Source organism: Helicoverpa armigera, chromosome 18, assembly GCF_030705265.1.
Source record: "Helicoverpa armigera isolate CAAS_96S chromosome 18, ASM3070526v1, whole genome shotgun sequence".
Taxonomy (NCBI): domain Eukaryota; kingdom Metazoa; phylum Arthropoda; class Insecta; order Lepidoptera; family Noctuidae; genus Helicoverpa; species Helicoverpa armigera.
In genome coordinates, this window is record NC_087137.1 from 6,777,670 (window position 1) to 6,799,101 (window position 21,432).

Consider the following 21,432-nt stretch of genomic DNA (forward strand, 5'->3'; position numbering starts at 1 on the left):
CAAAACGGATGAATCCTCAATTTTATCTTTGACCTTTACGAATATTTTCGACTTGCGAGATCAATATCCAATTATTTGTATCTACTTACAATTCTAAATATAGGGAGTTATCGTACTAGCTGTTTCACGTGATTTCACTCGTGTCTCAAGAAAACTACTTAGTGCAACTGGATAAAAAGTAGGTATCCTCTCCACACCAAAATTTCGTCTTTAAAACTGATTTACAGTTGAAGCAAAAGTCCCTCTGTGTGATAATTTTTGATTTGCAGGATTGCGAAATACCAACAAAGTTTTGTGTTCGATGAATATACGCTCAGACAGTGTTATTAGATTTTAATTAGATTCTAGTTCACAGTAGCACCCTGGGGACTTAATTTGATACTGGTTAATTACGTGGTAGTACGCTCGTCTCCAATTACCTGAAACTTGGCTATAGTGGTCGTATTACTGTAGGTATAATACATATGAGTAGGTTTGTTATATCCCAGCTGTTTTCTTGTGGGAGAACTTCTTCCCGTACTCGGATAAAATATAGCCTATAATACAGGGTCACAAACAAACAGACAAATAAAAAAGCTGTGTTTTGTGTATCAATGGTATAACTTAATTTAAAAAGCTTAGCATAGACTAGCTATTAGTACTTCGTATTTTTGAAATAAATAGTGAAATAAATATCTAAAACATAAAAGAAAGTCGTGTTAGTTACACTTTTTGTAACTAAAGAATGGCTGAACCGTTTAAAGTGAATATTAGAGGGGAGACGGCTTAGACTCGGGAAAAGGACACATAGGATAAGTTTTTGTTGCCATCCGGCTATGGGAAGCAGTTATCTCGGGACTCGTGTGAAACCGCGGGCGGAAAGCTAGTTGCTAATAAAGCTCCACACTAAAATCCAGACTCACACTCAAATTAATTTATCATGCTGCTAAACGATTGAGCTCAAAACTTTTAATGTCATTGCAAACCGCTCATGAATAACTAGCTCCGCTGTGCACTAGCAATCGTTAAATCCCTTAACTACCAACCACACGTTATCATCGTCCGTCTAATTACTCAATTTTAGTGTCCAAGCTATAAAATGCTTCGAAACTTGGGTGTTGTACCTCGGGCACTGTTCCAACCAACTTTAAAGAGTTGGATATATCTGAGTCTCTGACGCCCAGCTACTAACTAAATGCAGCGCTTTAGCGCTTTCGTAGCCGGCCAAAGTTGAGACTGCACTTTTAATTAAATTAATGCCTTCTAGAAAACTACGAGACTTTGCACTCTGCCTTTTTTATCTTTGGAGTGCGGTGTAGCCGCGGTCGGAAAACTTTAATCTTAAAATTATTTATTATTGTTGCTTTTCTCTGTTTCGTCACACCCGCGAAAAGCTTTTCATGTACCTATAAATTGGATTTAGTTCGAATCTCCTGTAATGCCGACGGTAGTATAGTAATTAAGCTCTTATTAAGATAACATTGACACTAACCTATAATTGCTTTCCCATATCTAACCACTAACCACAAACGCAACAGTTGTCACAAATAGACTGGTCAATATTTAATGTCAACTTGACATAACACAACTGATCGTCGCCTCTCTGTATAGATATATTCTTTGACCTCAAACCACCCGCTAATTTCCGCTGCCGTGCCACCCACGAATCGAGATTCCATTCTCACCATCTAAATGGTTAGCGGTTCACATCTGTCCCATTTAAACTCCATTTCTGCTATGTACGACTAAATCTTGCAACGAAATTGCAGCAGCCGTTTTTACCGACTAAGAGGAATTTAAGAATAGGATTTAGTTTTTGAAAAATCTTATAAAATAGTGCTGTTTTCACACTGGGCGTTGGTTTTGTATATTTGGTGCCAAATTGAAGTACTCGTAATAAGAAGATAATTTAAAACAATCGTAACTAAACTCATTCTGGAGTGATTATAAACTGATGGTGATTTTTTGCACAAATAACTGCAAACCATTAAATAGACAGTCGATCTCCGTACACAATCAGGTACTCCGAATGGTATCTTAATCTCTTTTGATGTAAGGTTGACGGATGTCCATCTAGGGGTTTTTGAAGTTTTTTCATTCCAGAGGCACGACCATCATTTCAGAAGGTTTTCACATAGACCAGATGACACTCTATCAAAGTCATAGTCAATCACCGAACAGAAATCCATTCTAAGTCTTCATTCCCAAAGAATGAATCAATCCATGTTTATCTAATCTTAATGTACCGTGTAATACGTTGTTCGCAGCGCCGAAAATGATGAGATATTTAGTGTCATTCAGAGTTCCATAACAAATAATCTTGTTAATACAAATAAGATTTGGGAATACATAATAGGATTTCGTATATTTATGTTCTTATTTCCTCTTGTTTCGTTCGTTTTTGACGCCTCCATTTTCATGATGTGAGTGTGAGACAAGAGTGGATTCCGTAAGTGTGAGATGTTACGAAGATTCGTGTTTTTTCTGGAATTTTCTGCGTAACATTTCATATTTTCTTTCTTGTATTGGTGTATATTGGTTGATTAGACAATATTTGGTTTTGTTTGTAACCATGGTATGGAGTAATTTGTTTTTATTCTTATGCATAATTTGGACTTATGAACTATAGATTGTGAATAGTGATTTTAAGTTAAGCCTTTTAATTTGCTTCTTCAGGATCTTAACATAGGACCATATTATTTTACAAAAGGTAAAATTATGGGCAAAGAAAAATGCTTCTCTATTATTTACTTTGTTGAGCCTTGAAACACTGTGCAAGTGTTTTCAGGTAAGTGGATATTTTTTCGGAAGGAAAAGGTTTTGCCCCAAGGTAAATCAATCATTTTGAAGTATTGTGGTATAATGAAGGTAGAGGAGCAAAAGGTGCTAATTACACAAGGAAAGGCTCATTAGGGCGAACAAGATACTAATTAGATAATTCCATTAACGGTGAAAAAACAACAGCGAAAAGGGCATGTTATTTAAGTTACTTGCTCCTACTTTACTTCGAGTACCTTTATAATTATACGTAAATTCATTATTTACAAAAATACTTAACCTAACACAAACTTCGTCCGAAAAAAAGAACATCTCGAATTTCGAGAAATTTAATCAAAGGTAGGTAAGGCATATCATGGCGACCTTATTAAAAATGTATTAAATAAATAATATAAAACGCGGTTGACCTACTTCATTACGTATTCATTCTTTGAAACGAATTTTTAAATAAAATACGTACATTTTTCGTCAGCTATTATACGAGTATCACAGGTTGGCAGGAGAGTGAGTTTTTGTTATTTTTATCCTTATAAACATAACGTAGAGGCTCAGTGAGTTATTTTCATATTGCATTTTCAATAAGTTAGCATTTACATAATGTAATTTCTAAGTGGTAAACAATTACCTATAAGTCCTCAAGCGATTTACAAAGATGTGATACTTACTTAATATCTATGAAAAACTGAAGTGGCAAAAATTCTAGAGAATTGGGAGACAAACTTATATACCTATATCCAAATTGATTAAATTACCTTACCTTTAATGTAACGTAAACATACCTACGTTCTAGTATAGGTACCTATTTATTTACGTAGCTAAGTTATTTTCACACGCTATCCCGTGATCAATAGGCTTGCGCCGAAATGTCTGCGATTCCACAGAATATTCGAAAAGGCCACAACATCTTACTTTGTGGTTAAATATTTGCAGTTTTAGTACGAGCTTAAAGCAAACCGCTCCATCAAAGTCGAGCTGTAATGTATTTTTATATTTGTGCAATAAAATCAATAGTTTAGCAATGAATAGCGGTTATCGGTCCGTGGCTTTGACGGCGGTAGACGGCAACGTTAGGGCTTTTAATAGGGTTGCTTACTAACATGTAAAAAAAGAAAACCTTATTTATTTATTTATTGGCTCCTTTATATCAGGTAACTAGGGCCCATAGAACTAACATTACAATACTTATAAACTAACACTTATAAAACAAATCTGTTCGTTGATAGTCGAGTAGGACAGAGTTGCACAATGTGGTGCGTAAAAAATAATTTTAAGAAAGCATGTGCTAACACGAAAAGGCTAATTGCGATTTTTCCTAAATCGTCCTAACCAATTCTTTTGTAACACAAACAAACAAGCAACTCAATAAACACACATTCGCCCATCACGAACTAATGTAATTTCATTACCACAGAGCCCAAATCGGGTAGAAACCTCGTTAATTAAGGACTCAGCTACATCAGATTTGTATTTAGTGAGTACGGGATTAATGGGTCCTCTGATTCTGTCCCCGCCGATAGTGTGCGCTAAAGGGGTGTTTAATTTATGGGGAGTGAGTGCAGGAATGGTTTTTGTTATCTGTGTCCAGTGGGAATTAAAGCTGAAGATTATGCGGTACTTATAGCATCGAAGATCAGAACGATCGTGTTTTTTGAAACTTCTGAAACATATGGTTTTGATAACTCAGAACACTGGTAAACGCTGACAGAATTGATTCTGGTGTGGGTCAAGGATATGTTCTTTGTAATAGGATAGTAGAGATTCCAACCTATTCTGGAATACATAGTCAAACTTTTGCCTCTTTAGAACCTAAACTGCATTCGTGTTCCTATTTTAAATTCAAACAACAGATTTTCATGTCCACCGAGGGGCATCGCCATTCGAAATACAAAACATTCATAGACAAAAGCGGTCACCTCGCATCAACCTATTTATGGTCACATGTGAGATAAAACATTCAAACCTCTTTCTGTTTGCACGAATTCGTGGATTCCAGTGAAAATGGACGTCATTTAGAGCTCAAGCTTAAATTCAATGGGCTTCAACACCTATGTGTTAGGTTGAAGATCAGATCAGAATTGAAGTTGTATTTGAATAGATTGCAAACAGGTGTTACGTCACTCATGATTAGCGCCATTTTGAATATCGAGACGTCATTGTAATCCACCGTTGTTTGTGTTGATGTTTTGTTTATGAATTCTGTTTGATAGTCGCTTGATGGTCATAATTAGGTAATGAAAAATATGATATTTTTTTTTTAAACTCAACAGCTTTGTTGAGTTGAATGATGATTTCTATGGTATGCAATATGAATCAGTACTTTACCTACCTGTCTTTGAACATGAAATAGAAATGGGACAAGGGTTGATTTATCAATCCATAGAATAGCCTAGTCAAAGTAGAAAAATCAATAGCAACGCAGGACACGCAGGACAAATCAACTCAAACATTCTTTATCACCACATAAAATCTCAACCTTCAATCTAAATAAATGATGTGTTGGCCCGAAACATAATGAATGTGGCATTCAGATAGGAAGCGATTATCCGGTAATCGATTTGGTTTATGAGCCCCGATTATCGATTATTCAATCGGGTCTTGTATCGTAGCTTTTAGTACAAGGCGTTTATTGCAAATAACTGAGGTGCCAAAATGATTATTCCTAAGGGAGAGATCAAACAATTCACCGCACTTCAGTCTCGTTTCAAACGGTGAACGATTCCAACTATTTACTTATTTACTAGAGGCCCAGGCCGGGTTTAGTCGGAAAAGCTTATATCTTATAGTAGGCTCTTGCCGACCGATAAAATTGTAGACGAGTTGCCGCGTCAGTTTCTTTTATGTGTATTATTTATTGACGTGTTTTTTTCGTATTTTTGTGAGGATTATATTTTTGTATATGTTTATTTGATACTTCACTTGTAATGTTTATTTTACATTGATACGTAGTTAACGACGTTCCCGTACATACTTAATACAGTATCACTCTGCCTTCTTAATTCTTAAAACGTTCCTCAAAACGAAGACACAAAGAGCCTTCCATAGCCGTGCTACGAAATGCTACGAAAGACTACGATATACTACGCTATCGCTACGACACTAGTTGATTGTAGATACAGCTTAATACATCGAACTGGGAGTACTTTGAACTACATCTCACGTAAAGGGATATAAAGTTCCCTCGCCTCACTTTTCTCTCATAGCCGCCTGAGAGCATTTAAATCAAGAGTTTCGTTGTTAACAAAGTTATAGTTCGCTGTTAAAGTGCAGTAATTATTCAGTGGCTTGGGCGTCTAAATTGCTGCTGAGAACAACAATTGGCGGGCGAGATTCAAGCCATTATTGTTATAGTTCGCGCCAAACTTTTTGTCGTCACGGAGAGTTGCAGCATAGAAACCAATTTTAAGTACCAGCGGGTAGCAATGGTGGGGGACGAGTATAGACCACATGCGCGTACTTCTTCTCGGAAGTTAGTTGCAAACCGCCATTGAGTTTTGCGAGTACTGTACTTGAGAGACTTGATTGCAATTTTGCTGCTCACTGTATAACTGCGACGTGCTAACTTGCTAATGACTTAATGGGGCGTTTACATGAGTAGACTTTGATTGATTTGACTGGGTTGCTGACAGAAAATAACTGACTTAATACACTAATTGATAAAGTTGTATCCAAAACTAGTTTCGCCGGCCGGTTTCACCCCGTCCGTGAGACCTACGCCACAACTCCGGATAAAAGTAGACCCTGTGATTAGCATATTGAAGCAAACTTACTCTTCAGTTTAGTATAAGCAGATTTTCTGTCTACATATCTACCATAATTCAATCCGACAATTTCCACAAAAAAAGCTCAACAAACTCGTTCTATTTTTAGCTTCCCGCACTAGCACTATACCATAAAATTCATTGAATTTAAATCCTTTGAGCTGCCTTGCATCCGCTATGGGAAAAGGCATTCGATTACACGTAACTGAATCGTAGTTTCCGCGGAAATCTACAGTTTTGCTCACGTCAGCTGGAGGCTGGATTGATTGAAGGCTGCCTTCGTTTTAATATTCCTTTAGTTTTGTACCTTTAGTTTGTTTTATTTTAGTTCTGTTGGTGGTACGAAGAAAATTGTTTACTTAGATTTGCGATGAAAGATATAAACAACTAGTAGTCCGCGGTACGAGCTTCGCTACGTATAAAGTTCACCATTTCGTTACAAAAATGTGATAAATTAAGAAGCGCTCAACCGATTTTGTGTAAGCTTTACATAAACCAACTACTAAACAGTCCAAACAAAGCTTAGTATATTTTGTGCTGTCTTGGTACATGCATATGATATAAAAATCAGGAATTTAACCGGTATCTGACCGGCTGTAAACTTTGATTGATTTTTTTTGCTAACCATCAAGAAAATTGTTGGCTGCAGTGTGCAGATACTCTTAGTTTTAGCTTGTTACTTATTTTCTAGTTCTGTTGACGGTTCGAAGTAAATGGATTAATTGGATCTGCGATGGAAAATATAAACAGTAGTGGATATTCTGAGATAGAGTGGAAAGGACGTTAATTAATGAAGTTGAGAAATCTATATTGTATTCTGTATAAATATATAGGTACAGGAATGGTATGAAAAGATGATTAAATTATTCATTCGTCGAAAGAGTTAAAGTTCATTAATGCAGGCGTCATTCAATTTAAAACTCGGAATATCTTTTAGTTTTGGGAAATTACAGCTTACTAGCTTCGGTTATATCGCGTTTCCAAGAGAATTCTTCAATATTTCGGGATAAAAACTATCCTATTTTCTTTCTCAAGGTCAACTCTATCTCTGTACTAAATTGTATTAAAATCAGTTAAGTGGTTTAGACGTGAAAGCGTAACAGACAGACAAACAGAATAACCTTCGCATTTATAAAATTAGTAGGGATTTTCTTTCCTCATCATCCTCCTGCCCTTATCCCAATTTTCATTAGGGGCCCGCCAGATATTTTCTTTCCTGGTTATTCTAAATGTAACCACGTACTATTTTAAATGTAATGTCCTTTCATTTATGCGTGAAGACTGAAACTAGCTCTAACCGTTAATGTCTAGTTAACGACCATGTTGACATGCCTTGCTGTGACTTTCACGACGCAAAAACTGTTTGCGGATTATTTACGACTTCAGTCACATTCCCATTTTATGGGTAAACAAAATTCCTTGCAAATTTTTTTTTGTTTTGTGGGATATTATTTACCTACATGATTTTTTTTTGAATTTGTTGAAACTTTCTATGGAGATACTACGATAAGACGTAAAGTGAACAAAGCACCTATAGTCTTATTTTATCTTGTTTCAACAATTACTTCACTTTTGAAACATTTTGTAACTAATAGACATTCCTTAAATATATTTGGCCTTACTACAAAAACTTAAACACCTGTTTTATGCTTGTCTAAAAAAATTGTTGCTGCAAAATGAACCATATGTCAACGTCATAATTTGACATTTTTTCAGACAAGTCTTAAACTGACGTTTAAAAGTTTTTGTGGTAGGACGGATTATGTCTAGGTATGCCTTTCAGTAGAGCGCGATTTAGAAACTGTAGCCTGTTATTCTATTTGCATCCACCTCACAAACATTACCATTCAACTTGAAATTAAACCTGTCAATTTGCTGAAGATAAACACAAACTGGCATCGAATGGAACAAATCATCTGATAACTAGTTTTGACATCGGTATACAAGTACCGAGCCGCATCTACCGGCACTACGTCACTATAGCTACTTATCTCAACAAGTTTCACTAACTAAAGATCTATATCGTAGGTATAAATAGATATAAATAGAATATAGAGGGGACACGTTTACGCTTTTAGCGAAGTCTTCGGAACAAGGAGTTGGTAGATGTCGCGTTTGACTTGGGTGGTTAAGTTAGAGGTCGCTGAGTATGGGTTTATCAATGAGACTGACTAAGCTTGATAATGTAACTATATCGAGGATATCAGATAGGCAGTTGTTTCATGTAAAACAATGTACTCTGCCGTATTTGATTAGACTGGACTGGACCTCAATACATATAGTTGCAAAAGGCTAGGCGGATAATGACCGGCTTATTCTTGACTATCGTAATGTTTGAGACTGTAAGTTTAATTGTTCGCTTCTCACGCTGGAATCTTGGCACGTACCTATCAGCGCTATTTTCTGTTAGTCATTCTAATTATGGGACCGTGCTGACAGCTGTATGCAGATTGTAGGCCGCCACTGGTTAATGACGGCATTGTCGTTTCGTAATCTTTTGTTCGTTCAAAACTCAAAAACGTTTATTCAAATTAGGCTTATAAATCAGCACTTTTCGAACGTCAAAAACAAAAGACAGCCCCCAAAACGCCCGCCCTTCACCACTTCCTATGTGTTTTTGCTGGGAAGAAGAAGTGGCGCAACAAACTTCCCAGCAACACATGTCTGTCTATTGTTAATTATATCGTCAAACTGTTTTCTAGAATTCCAATTTCAAAATTATTTTCAACCACTTTTCCAGCCAGGACTAAACCAACAAAGAGGCCGGCCGTTCCCCATGCAACCTTAACCCCGAATTACGTAACGAAAACAACTGATTGAAATCTTTACTCTCTACCCCTAAACTTTTGTATACAACATTAAAGTTACGTGACCACTTTACAAACACCTTAGCACGTTATACGGTTTTATTAGAGAACCCAATTCGACTTTTACTTACAACTTTACGATGGGTTTGTGGGCAAAGTGCTATTGGCTAAGGATCGTAACCACGGCATTTAATAAACCAATTTTTTGCACTGATTCGGGATCTAGTAGGGCCTTATGGCAAACGTTAAGTGTGGTTTTGAAATGTAGTTCCTAATTTTATATCAAAAATATGAAGGACAATATTATTGGACACACCCAAAAAGCTATGGGCAGCGCTTTCATGTTTTTAGTAGGGAATATTCTATCTTGTTTTTGGTTTTATTCTGTTTCTTTTTAGCCCTGTGGCGTGTGATGTGTTTGAAGAATTCTGATAACTATAAGATGGATCTTACTTAAGTGATGACTAGTTAATAGAAAATTGTACTGTCAGACTACGACTTTTTGTACAGGACAATTTTCCGATCAGATCGATACACTTTTCTGCCGATTGCCTATTTGGGCAAACAGCCGATAGGAACAACCTAACAGGTTATCTTTTGTTCCACGAACGAAGCGTTTATTTCAAAACAAAATACAAGCGTTGTGTCAGATATCACCGAGTTACTATTCTGTCAATTTTATAGATATTGGAAAACTGATATTGGTATCGAGACTAAGTTGTCTCAATACGACATGATATTCAATATCTTTGCTATCTTTGGCATATTTTAGAATTCAGCCAGTGAAGCTTGTCTGTTATTACTTCGCTTATTTCTTTACTCGCTTCGGACAGCGGTTTCCCCCGCTTCCGTAAGCGGTTTCACCCGCTTCCTAATGGTCAAGGTATAGACTTCTTAAACGATTATATTCGATGACGGAACTAACAAACAATAAAATATTTTTTCAAATCGGAGCAGTATCTGATGAAATTAGCACTTTCAAGCAATAAAATTTTTTTTTCAGCTTTACAAAATTAGTACATGTACCTAGATATGTTCTCTTTAATATTAGGTATGTTTGTGCTTATAAAATGGAATCTTTAATTTGAATAAATGTAGAACGAGGCTCCAAACATACCCTTACAACATGTCACATTTAATTTAAAATAAACTTTCCAAAAGATATGTAGAACCCGACTGCTTCGATCCTTTCAAGATTTATAGTTTGCAATTCAAGTTCTTTCCGAAGGGCGGAGATGGTTTTCGGAAGATACTGCTACCTATATAAATTTTGTTTTAGCTTTTCGTTACCCAAAGTATATACCTATCAGAACATATACATATGTACCTATCAGATCAACCAAGGCCGACCTACAAATATCTTGATTACCTACATGAAAATATACCCATGTAATGGATGTAGCAAAAAATACCAATTAATAAACTGTGTTCACAGCTGAATGAATTTTGCTATACAGAAATGTGGTTTATTACCTACTTAGAATTCCAACCATTTTAAGCAACCCAGGACTTTCAAAAAATCATACAGCATCTATCCAATCAAGCGATATATCAATCAATTTCATATTTCTAATCATCTCATTTACAAGAATTTTCCTTTTGTTTTCGAAGCTTCCTTCAAGGAAAACCATATCAAAAATTCACTGTCCTCCAATAAAGTTATATATGTATGGATTATTACGAACCTCCTTTTATTATGGAAATAATGTGCACTAAATAACAGCGGAATGGTATGGAAAGAGTTTTCCAAGTACAATTTGTGAGAGCAATATTGTCTCCTCAAAATATTGTAATGGATTAAGAATTTCAAGAAGTAAAGCTAGCATACATTCACGGTTTTACCCGCGCTTCCTTCACATGGATAATAAGCAGGCTATATCCTTTCTAAGACTCTAGTCTCACTGACATCGGCTCAGTAGTTATGCCATGAAAGCGCGACAAACAGACAGCAAGATTACATGATTACCTTATTATATAATTTTAACTTCACGCCATTATTACCTTATCTCTTCAATTACCATTTATAAAACATTAACCAGCTATAATGTTTTTACTCGGCAATATTTAATTGTGCAAATGTTAGTTCTAAAGTTTACTCTAGTCCTAATTAAAACGCAAATTAGTTCACGTTACATCCTGCATCTCATTTAGTACAAAGGCTAGATTAACACATTCCTACAATGCAGAGCAATTTATATAATTCTTATGAATATGTTTAAATAATAGTAAAACAATTGTGTTATGAACCTTCGGCTACAAGGCCAGGGTTCAATGCTAAATATTATTACACATTGATATGCATCGCTGCATGCGTTAGAATGGTTGTATGAAATAATAATGTTTGCAAATGACGCTGTCACTAACCTAGGTTTTCGTCTGTTTGTCTGTCTATGAGTATGAAATGCGAATAAAAATATCTACTGTTCAACTTTTATATTTATTGGAAACTATAATTACTATGTATGAAGAAAGTAATGCTGGCAAATGCCTAATGAAGGTACAGCTCGCGCCAATGAACTTAGCACATCTAAAGTTTCAGATTACATAACTAAAATATCATTAGTATGTCTGTGGGATTGTTCTCACTCATACATACCTAAAGGGCTCCGGAAAGAACATGGTGGAATTTTGTCAAAAAGAGACTCATTTGGTCACACAGACTGATTTGGTCATTTCACACAAAAGAATGTATGTAAGTATAAGAAAAGAGAGTATATTAGCGAATTTATTAATTCTTCTTCCTCACAGACAAAACCAGGGCTTCTAGTAGTTACAGCAATATATTGCTCTGTTCAAAGTCAAGATGAATATCAATGGTTCGGATATAACACATTAATCTATATTCTAAGTATGTCATATCCGTAAATGTTTGTGTAGTGTGATTCGCATCGTATAGAATAGTAGGCACTGGTTCTAGCTTTCGGTGTTTTTGCGCATCCTGAGAATATTGGGGAATCATTTACATTGTTGCTGGGGAATTTGTTCCGCTGTTTGTTCTTTCTAGCAGAAACAAAGGATATATGGTGAAAGCCCGTCTTTGACGTTCTATTTTGGAGGCTAACTTATAAAACTTGTCATTCAAAACGTCTTGATTTAAGCACACTTTAAATATGTACGTAAATTCTAAGCTAAGCTTCATTCAAGATAGCCTCATACTTGGTATATTTTTGTGTTCTCACCAACATAATTTTGGTTCCGAACGAACAATGGCAAACAAAAAAATTGGGACAGAGTAGGTTTTTAGGAAATAAATTGACCCACGTCGCTATGATAAACGAAATAAACGAATACTTTTTCGTTTATGATATTAATTATAGGATTATGACCACATACACACATTTATTATAGAATTCCAAGTAGTAACATACCCATCTAAACATTTTAATAGAAGTTTGCACAAACGCTCGGCCATTTTACTTTCTAGGCACTTACGCAACTCGAAAGTGGGAGCCATTTTCGAGGCCTCGTTTTAATTAAGTTAAAAAAGAACGAGCTTCGTAATTTTTCTTGTTTTTCTTTAGTTTTTCGGGTATTCTGCAAAGTTTTTCGACTTATTAATTGGGACAGTTTCGGGGTGGATTTATTTTAATATTTATTTTTTAAGTTTTTGATATGAATTCTTAATAATAATTAACGAAGCTTTCTTTGTTGCAACAGTTTTTATAACATGCGCAAATATTTTCGAGAGAAATGTAATCCTATATAATTCAGTAAGCTGGAGCAATTAGCATTCTATAAACAGTAAAAGTAAGCCTACAAATAAACGGTTTAAAATTACTTGGATTACTAAAGCTCACAGTTTCAAATCTCCATCTTCAATATTCAAATGCTCAAGAAATACTGCGAATAAATTATTCCATTTGTTCTCATTTTGCAACGTAAGCCTTTCTCTGGTACAACAGTGTTGAAGGGACAGATAGCCTTATTTCCCGTCTTCACTCGTCGAGATGTTTTCGCTATCACTACCTCTACCATGAGTACTATAGAGCAACAGTATTTGTTAATACTCGATACCGACTCGACAATTTTTTATATGACAAACTAGCTTTCGCCCGTGGCTTCGCCCGCGTGGTGTGTTGATAAGAAGTAGCCTATGTGTTAATCCAGGGTATCACCTATCTACATACCAAATTTCAATCGAATCGGTCCAGCCGTTTTTGCGTGATTGAATAACAAACATACATCCATACATTCTCACAAACTTTCACATTTATAATATAAGTAGGATTCAACAGCGTCCCTAGCGGTCACTTACGGAACTAAAATTTGCCATACAAAAAAATGACAGTCGGTTCGAGTATCTTTAACAAATACTATGCTTTGAAGGTTGTCGGAATTGAGTATCGACAAATACTTATTTTAGCTTTATACTCATGGTAGGGGTAGTGTATACAAAATTGTTTGTTATTCTGGTATCGAATTTCTATTCGTCTCCTGAATATTTTGTGAACGTTTCTGTAGGTAATAAGTAGACATCGGATTATATGCACTAAAAAAGAGCGAAATATGCACAAAATATGCACAATTAAAAAACCACTATTAGAATTAACTTTTATTTTCACAACATATATTTAAATATACATAGAGGTACTATTAGTTGTAATTCTTGTGACAATATACAATTACATATTTTTCAAGGTTTTCTGCCGCAAATTTGTGACGTTTGTCACTTAAAATTAATTTATAGGCTGAAAATGACCTTTCGACGTCAACTGACGTTACCGGACAGAACTTGAAATTTGGCGCCATTTCTGCCGAGACCTCTTCAGGTAGAGTTTGTCCGCTGCCATTGATAAAGGCTCGAGCAGACCGGATGCGTATGCGTAACCACGCGCGTAGTCACGCGCGTAGTTACGGCGTAACCATGAGTTGTGATGTATGGAAATGTATGAGACAGGCCACACCGCTTGCGTAACGTAGACACGCGCGTCGTTACGCAAGCGGTGTGGCCTGTCTCATACATTTCCATACATTACAACTCATGGTTACGCCGTAACTACGCGCGTGACTACGCTTACGTCTACGCATACGCATCCGGTCTGCTCGAGCCTTTAATGCGTTAACTTTTTTATTGCTTCGAGACTCGGGTTTTTATACAAAACAGCATTTAATTTGCCACGAACATTTTTTGAAAGTGAATTCGTAAGGGCGTTACTCTTTTCAATCATTTTGTCTAATATTTCCAAAGACTTGCACAGAGGAAGGTTTTTAGTTTCTAGTCTCTCAGTGGCATCGGGTATATTGCTGAAGTGTGTTGCAATAAGAGCAATATTTTGTTTAATTGAAGAATCCTCAAATGCCTGCTGGCTTGAATTAATTGCAATGGCTTCTGAACTGTCAAACTGACTGAAATAAGCACTATCAATGAAAAGGTACCAAAATATGCAATAACGCTAAAATAATAGCAGAATATGCATTTGCATATGCAAACATGCAAATGCATATAATCCGATGTCTAGTAATAAGATTTCGGACTACAAAGAGGCAACTTTTTTTGGGTATCCAATGATTCATAAACAAAGGGAAAGCGTTGTTCTTGTTATGTTTTACTCTTTACGATGTTTTATTGTTTTGTATTAAGTAAGAATAAAAAAAATGAATATTGAATGTATTCTTACACAATAAAATACGTATTTTATTACCTTTTTCAATAGCTTCGCAGAAAATGACGTGCCGTTACTAAATACACAACAAATTCCCGTAGTAATAAGAACCTAAAGCCGTCATTTCATTACAAGAATCTCTCATTAACGCGAAATTTCAACTCAGATTTAAATCTTCTTAATTATTTGTCTGTACTGAACAAAGAGAAGGAATCTAGTTAGCAAGAAACAAAGTAGGAACGGCTCAAACCTCAATATCTAAAACAAGGGAAAAGACAATTTTCAAAGGGGATGCGAACTCCAAGTATTTTTACTAACCCTCGCGTCAAGGGCTATTCTGAGCTCTAGAAACTCATTTTGGATATAACATAAAAAAAGGTTATCAACTCCTTGCCGCCAGTTCCTTTAAGAGCTACTTATCTTGTAAAGTGTTGTTAACAGCTATAACTTTGATGTGATTTTGTACTTTTCGATTTTAGTTTAAGAATATAAATTGATCAGATTGACACATGTCTTTAGAACTGGAAACCTGCAGACTTATAGACCTATAAGGTAGCTTTTAATTGCCTAATGATTCATATTGGAACACATAATGTGTGGACAACTTTTACGATACCAATTTCAAGATCTTCTTCTTCTTGGCGAGTCGATGGCAACTTAAATTTTGGAGGCCCAATATTTCGCTACGCATACTTCATTGTCAGAAGCGTTGTAAAGGTCCTCCACTATGCAGCTGTCGGGGCATAGTGGGAATAATTTCAAGATGACATGAAGTTGATCAATCTTTTCAGTACAAATTACGTCAGTATAAAAACCTATGAATCTAATGAAGTTCTATGTACCTATCGGTAGTTAAAACAATTGAAGATTCGGCAAAAAATATCGATTTCAATACCACACTATCAGTCTCGATTTAAAAATCATTCGGGTTTCAAAATGCAATTGAAAAAAAAAAAACAAAAGTTAACTGACTGTAAAATCCGCTGACTCACCTCGCTAGTTCAAATCATGCCTGAACCTGAAAAAAAAAAAATATTACATTAGTATTTTACATTGCAATGCAGCAGTTTACTGAAATTGGTCATTTTGATTTGTTGCAGACGTTCTCCGTTGGAAGAAATCTTCTACAAACTCCAAATAAATTCATGGAGAGCAATTTAGCAAATTGCAATTTGCATAATGGTGACCATAGCCATGGAAAATTAATAGTGTCTTTTATTAACAGTGGCAGAGTTACGCGGCGCCGGGTTTTATTTCAGAGAACTAATTAAAAAACGATTCGTGTGCAACGGCCTTTACTCTCGTTCGTCGTTTTGCTGTTAAAGTGTGTATAGTGTTTACTTTGATTTCAAATGTTCTTTTATGGAAGTAAGTAACCTTCTAGCTTGGCATATGTAATTTATCAGATGTGTTAGTAGGTACCCATAACACAAGTTAATAAATAAACAGCTCATCATGGGGCTAACCGAACATGTATGAATGTGTCGCGATATTTTCAGGATTTTATTTATTGATCAAAAGGTACATTTTAAGTTTTATAAGAACGTAGGTATACTGATTTTATAAAGCTGAAGAGTTAGTTTAAGGGGTTAATTTTAATCCAAGCGCGCGTAATTGTTCCGACCAGCTATTTAAAAAAATTAATATCAAAATATTCACTAAGTATCTAAGTTTAATAAGATATTATCTACATTCTTCATAACAATATTAATCTATAATAGGGAAATATTAAAACTAGGTATCAAAATATTCATCCGCATCGCTGTCAGCTGGGATCGTGCCCAAAAGGCTGGCTGCATTGCCACGCTGGATGGCAATGCATATCCTTTGACCGAAGTATAGGCCAGCCCTTTGGTCACGAGTGGACTCCACTAATCGCTTACTAATTTCTCGAAATAGTCTGTGGGCACTTGGGCCCCATGGTCCCAGGGTTTCAACCCCAAACGGCTCAAAAATGCAATTGCCGGTGAGGTTTACATATTTGTGCCGCTTGAGGTTTTCCGCGGCCGCAGCAGCTGCACCGACACAGCTCGCCGTTTTGGGAAGGTGGGAAGGTGCAAGGGTGTCGACACAGGTTGCGTCCCACACCAAAGACCTTCCCATCTTCCAAGGCATTATAGACATCCCGTCTGGTCTCTTGCCATCGTCACGTGCCAAGCCTCTGGGTTCTAAAATGGCTGGCACTCCGGCGGTGACAAGAGCACGACGGATAATGTCATTTATGCTGGCGTGTCGTGCCATGCGACCAGCACTTTTGCTACAGGAAAGACCATGGTGCCCAAGGCGGTCCACAGATTCACCGCACTGGCAGCGATGCGGAGCCGCAGTGGGAGCGCCGAGGCGTAGGCATGTAGCGAGCCGGAATGTAGTGTCACCCAGCATGGTCCCAACGCTGGGTGACGGCAGTGCGTGAAGCCATAGCCCTGACTCCCACTCTCCCACAGCCAGTAGGCGGGCACGCTCAGCAGTATTGACAGATGTTTCAATTAGTTTATTTATTAGTATCTAAGTTAAATGACTAGCTATTTATTTTAAAGTCAAAACACGCCTTTCCTTCATTAGATTTCCGTGAAGTTATTAAGCTCGCTTGTGTACTACACTAGCATGAAATTATCGACATAGAGAGACTTGATTGAGTTTCCACGAAATAACTTGCAGGGTTTGCTTTTCAACCTGTAAAAGCAGTTTCCTACGTACACAAACATAGTAAGGAATTGTTGATGATGTAAACAAAAACCTTGAAGGTTTTGGGAAAGGATGAAAGGACGAGAATTAATACTCAACTGTTCAAACTATAGATTGACCACAATAAAGTGCCAAACTGTATTTCCGTGTGAGAGGAGGCCTGTGCCCAGCAGTGGGACGATAAAAAGGCTGTATCGGTAACAGTATTTCTAGGTGTGCGCAGTCTAATTAAAATATGTAGGTATATGTAAACATCTAGTTGCTCCATGTGCAAAGCTCTTAACATTTGTTAATAGGATTATTGAGTTTGAATGCTATACATAGTACAAGCAAGCATTTCTGAGGAGATTGTGGCAATTATTCGCAAGGTAGCTAGCTAAGTCTGTAAGTATATGAACTTATGCACGTATGTAGGTAGGTATCCTCTATGCGTTTTAAGCTACTTCCGAGAAAAAATTGCGTTAATCTATAAAGTAAGTTTATAATCTCCACGAACTTTTTAACACAGTGACCAAGATATTCCTTTTACTATTTTTTTCTACACTTTAATAACATTAAAGTGAATTTACTGCGTATTTCTGCTTACAAATTGCGATCACGAGTCCAGCCTGCCTAGCAACATCTGTTTAATACTTCTGCAGCCATTTATTCACATTGACAAATTGCTTTTTCAGCCCTTCCTGTATATAGCGGAAACTATCAAAAATAAAATACATTTTGATGAGATTATTTACGAATATATTTCCCTAGTAGTTCGTGGTCAAATTGCGTTGTGGGTGTTATTTTTGCAAAAAAAAACCTTTCATGTCATATGTATGTATTTTTCGTGTGGGTACGTATACATACATATATCATAGGTACACATATATTTTTTTATATAACTTATTTAAGTACATACATTTTTGTGTTACCTACTTACAATATATAGAGGTAGGTATACTGCGTAGGTATACTGCGTCTGTGAATTATTTGTGACTTACGAATCATCTACGATTAATTAATGATTAACCTATAACATTACATTTACTTATCAGCCATTCTGCCGTGCCAGCCAGCCTGTCTGTCCTTACTATCACAATTCCAGAGATAGCATTATCAAAGCAAGAGTGTTGTTTGTGAAGCTCAGAACGTAACTGGGACAGTAACAGTAACCCAAGTTAGAACAACTGTGGTATGTAAATGTTCTTATGAGCCGTTCCACGGAGGAATGAAATATAGCGGCGATGCCGTAAGGTAGGCCAGGAGCCTTCTTGTAGGTCAATGTTACTAGACCTTTTTTCTTTTCTTTAACGACGTCAAAAATCATCAAATGACCCCTCCCGCTGTGGGTTAGCAGCGGTGAGTGTCAGACTCTTACTGACTAAAAACCGTCGTGTTCCGTCATTGGCCTTTTATGTACCAGGGCCGCGGTATCTCTTTCGAACAACCCGCAGCATGTTACTAGACCTTACGAGGCGTTCTAGTTCCTTATTAAATGAAATCTAATCTGCCAAAGATCGGTCTTGATTGATTGTTGATTTTATTTTGAAAATAATGGGCGGGTTCTAATGACACCATGTAAGGGCGTAGCTAGGTAACGTTCCTCGTCCTCCGAACATACGCATTTCAGATTGATTTTGCGTTATGACATCTCCGCTAGTCATTTTGTACTCCATGGTGTTGTCCGCAACGTCGACGTTTTAGGGTTGACCTCCGGCTTTCCAACGGAGCTTTTGTTTTCTACTGAAAAGGATGGGAAAATGTTGTGTCCAGCTATTTATGTTGTTGGAGTCTACAAAAAAAATTGTGGAAAGAATTTTTATGTCATGTTTTCCAGGAAATTACAAAGTTATCTGTAATTATTTTTTTTTTAAATGACGTAAAAAATACATTGAATCCAACACCGCTAGAGAAAATGTTACCACCTACAAAATGCATGCTCAGTAATATTGCACGCAAGTTTAAAACTGACAGAATGCAAGACGAGGCGTAAGAGCATTATCAATTTATAGAATAACCTATTTACTTCTAACTTTGGTATAACGTTACTACATGAAGCGAGAAACCGCGAAGCCGTCTGCCGACAGCGAGAGGGTTATTGGCTCGAGCTGGCTATAGGGTTAAAAATTCGTGATTTTTTAGAGAACAACTTTTGCCGTTTAAGTGTGCGTGAAACAAATTGGAGCCACAATGTGAAAAACTGTGTGCTAATTTAAGGGAGAAATCAATATAACTATTTTAAGAGTAGGTATCAAGCCCGTTGCGAAACTACCTCTATACTGTGTGAGCATGGATTTTGTTTAATGAGCTAGATAGGTCCTTAAATAAATGGCGAGATTTTACCGGTCCGGAACGATGCAGCATTGGCAGTTTGTTTGTGTTAGCTGTCATATACCAAATGTTTTGAGTATTTCAACAGTTTTGGTTTGATAGACTGTTTATATAATAACTAGTCTGCCTTGTCATGAGGGAACTACTTTCCGAACTCGGATAAAATGAAGTCCTTTTTCAGATTCTAGACTGTATTTGCAACAATAGTATCGTCACAGCGAATTGTCTGCACCAATTCCAAGTTGCAAAAAATGAGTTTCGCCAGTGAATAATCTCTTGCCTTCAAAATTCACAAAAAAGGGTTCTAAAGGCGATCCTACCACAACTAACAGGACGGAACTCCGTATGAAGGCATCCTTCGAAAGCTTAAAGTACGCCCACGAAACTACGAGTACGTGAGAGTCGTTTCCTTTAACTCAATGCGACCTTAGAATACCACTATACACCCCAAAATACTTGGGCGTTTGTCAACGATATATGGTATAAAAACACAATAGTTTAGTGGACAATAGATTGAAGGCTCTACGTTGCCGTCACGCATCATCAAGTAAACATTTCAACCGATACAATAACATGCTAGTTATTTTCCGCGGATTCACCCAAGTTCCAAAAAAACTAGGTACTAAGTGTTTCCTAATAGTCTATAGCTTCAGAATAATGAAGTTCTCAAATGAACATCGGTTCAGTAGATCCAGAGATAGGTAACGAACTTGTACAATACATGTAAACTTAACAAATAAAATGTAAGAAAAAATGTGTATATAAAATTAGTTTTGAAAAGACAATTGGAATGTGATTAATCTGACTTACAAATATACATACATATTGTAGGACTTTGAATTAAGTACGGTTCAAAGGTTTTTTGGACCGTATTTCCTTATATATAGAGTATTTTCTACGAATTGGTAGGAGGTATGTAGTAATGAATGAAATAGTTTTGTGGTTTCAAACGTAAATCCTGTTTGTTATACTTTATGGTTAATTATATATAATTAACCACAAATTCGTCGACATAAACATTATTACGACGGCATTTTTCAGTGATAGGAAAGCCCTTTAATCTTAATCCCAGTGGAAAAACCCGACATGATCGCTCAGTGATTTGAAAACAAACTTGTGGACTGTGGTCTACTTAAAGAAAGTTGAAAATTTTCCATCCATTGACCTAGATCTTCCTGTTTATGTCAACATCGTCAACAAGTCCAGATACTGATGTGTAGGGAGTTAAATCGAAGGTCCCGGTCGTTAAGACACGTCAGTGTCAAGACATTTCTGGAAAACGACATGTGTAAATTGGATGCTTGGAGACTTCTGTTGGCATCATTAAAATCAGGTTTACTTTTTAAACTCTGTAAATCGATATATATAAAAAAGAAAACCGCTTTCCGTTGTCACGACATAACATGAAAACGACTTCACCGATTTGGCTGAAAATTAGAGGGGAAGTAACTTAGACCCGGAAGAGGGTTTTAGGATAGTTTTTGTCACGATCCGGCTACGGGACGCGGGTGA

General features: G+C 36.5%; 1 protein-coding gene across 1 annotated transcript in view; it reads right to left on the minus strand.

Annotated features, from left to right (window-relative positions):
* Positions 1–21,432, minus strand: part of LOC110376110 (probable G-protein coupled receptor CG31760) — a 64,424-nt gene that overhangs the window by 27,023 nt on the left and 15,969 nt on the right. The window contains exon 2 of the mRNA XM_064039100.1: positions 15,918–15,943. The gene's annotated coding sequence lies outside the window, so the exon portion shown is untranslated. The remainder of the gene's footprint in view (positions 1–15,917; positions 15,944–21,432) is intronic.